Here is a 2,241-nt window from a genome sequence, read left to right as displayed (position 1 = left end):
AATCAGATACCGCATCGCTGTGTTTTCCTCCTGTCTGCTGTCAGTTCTAGCCAATCAGATGATTTAACCTCTCTTAACCCCGCCCCATCTTTTGTTAAAAACCCAAAGCGCACGAAGGCGTCAACAGAGGTTCTTATCGTCAGAGTTAGACAACAGGAGAAGGTAATGTTGTGTTAATCACAAAATAAGGGCTGCTGTCTTGCCGATATTTGCAAATTGTGAACAGAACTGAAGCCCAAGGCTTTCAGAAGGAAAGTTTACAACCAACGTTGGCAGATTGCGGAATACCAAATTTGCTGTGAAATATGAGAGGCTCGTATTTCATCAGCTGAATGGTTGCTACGGGTGCAAACCAAAGTTTTGTAAGAAAACCCTTCTTTTTTTATATGTACACACGCACTATACCGCGCATTGCACATCCTATAAACTCGTATGCACAACAGTGTGAGTCACGGTTTTTGATAGGAGGACATCAATCTGTGTTACACTCGACACAGTGCTGTGCCTGTGAACAAGGGACAGTGGTTCTTAATCCAAATTATACGGTATATATTCTATCCCCTTACACTAATCCTACCCCTAAACCTAAATTGTTACATTAAAAAAAATAATAATAATTCTGTTTGATTTATAAGCTTGTTTCCTCACTGTGACACAAGTCCCCATGAGTCAGTGTGCATACAGGTTAAAGTCCCCAGTCCATACATATACACACCCACACACATGGTTTCCATGTTTTATGGGGACTTCCCATATAGGTGTAATGTTTTTTTTATACAATACAAACTATATTCAATACCCCTACACCCACTAACCCTACCCCTAAACCTACCCATCACAGAAAACTTTCTGCATTTTTACATTTAGTATTTTTATTAATCCATTTCCATCGTGAGGACTGCTGGCTGGTCCCCACAAATATAGGTCACTTCTGGTTTTACTGAGTGAGTGAGAATGTGTTTAGAGTTTTGCAAAAAGAGTGCTTGATATTTGCAAATGGTGTCTAACTGCCTGAACTTGCTTTAGGTTTTACAGAAAGAGTGATTTATTCAACAAATTAGGACATTATAATTTGGTTCAGAGGATGGGGTTTAGTGTTTTAGCAATTTAGAAAAACTGTAACATGTATACAGGTTGCACATTACTGAAAACAATGATAACATTCAAGATCAAGTCACCTTCAATTATATAGTGCTTTATACAATAAAGAATTGTTGCAGAGCAACTTTACAGTGATAAACAGGAAAATAAAGATCAATGATGCAAACCGAGTTCAATTCTGCTGTTAAGCAGCTCTAAAGAGACAAATGTAATTGTTCCGCTCAAGTCTGTGTTAAATTGGTTCAGTTGAATAACAGTGTAAAGCGCATCAATTATAAAATGAGTTCAATTCAGCTACGGAGCAGCTATTTGGAGTAAACCGTGATCATCGTCATCGCCCAGCTCAGTTCTTTTCTCATACAATAGTATGGGGCGGCAGTGGCTCAGTGGTTCATGTAGGTTGTCTACAAACCGGGAGGTTGGTGGTTCTATCCCCAGTTCCACCTGACCAAGTGTCAAGGTGTCCATGAGCAAGACACCTAACCCCAGCTGCTCCCAGCTGGATGGCGCCTTGCATGGCTGACACCGCTGTCGGTGTATGAATGGGTGAATGTGAGGAATTATGTAAAGCGCTTTGGATGGCCATGGGTGTTTTGAAAGTGCTATAAAAATGCAGTCCCTCCTTTGCATACAGCAATCCAAAAACCTGTACCCTTTTAGCAATTCTTGTGTAACATGATCTTCATACTTATTTTTTTAGACAAATGTAAAATGTCACTCCTGCGTCATATGGAATTCACCTATAGCCTGCATGACTCAACAGTGCTTGATGCTGGCATATTTCTCCTAAAGCAGTTTTCTTCTAGTTAAAACATTTTCTTATAGATTCTTGCAAAGCTGGATGTGAGAAACAGTCATTGACAGTTATCTTATTCACTTATCTTACTGCATACACTCTCTAAAAGGATATTAATAACATTTTTGTGTTATAGCCATTTTAACACGCGTGTCATTTTGTGTTGATATGTGCTAAAATGCTTTCTATAATGTTATTGGGTAAAGCTTGTATAAATAACAAATGGGTTTCTTCTTCGATTCTTGCAGCTGTAAATGATAGACTTCGGGCAGTCGTGGCCTATAGAGAGTCAGACTCAATGCGGGTTCGATTCTCAATGCCAGCAGGAAATGATTGAGGTGCCT

At 39.4% G+C, this 2,241-nt stretch overlaps 1 protein-coding gene across 2 annotated transcripts in view; it reads right to left on the bottom strand.

Moving 5' to 3' along the window:
• dus1l (dihydrouridine synthase 1-like) overlaps nt 1-2,241 on the bottom strand; it is a 658,813-nt gene that overhangs the window by 244,639 nt on the left and 411,933 nt on the right. The gene's annotated exons all lie outside the window — the stretch shown is intronic.

This window comes from Gobio gobio, assembly GCF_949357685.1.
Source record: "Gobio gobio genome assembly, chromosome: 1".
In the NCBI taxonomy this organism is placed as follows: domain Eukaryota; kingdom Metazoa; phylum Chordata; class Actinopteri; order Cypriniformes; family Gobionidae; genus Gobio; species Gobio gobio.
The sequence above is the reverse complement of the archived record's forward strand: the minus strand, read 5'-3'. Positions and strand labels throughout refer to the sequence as shown.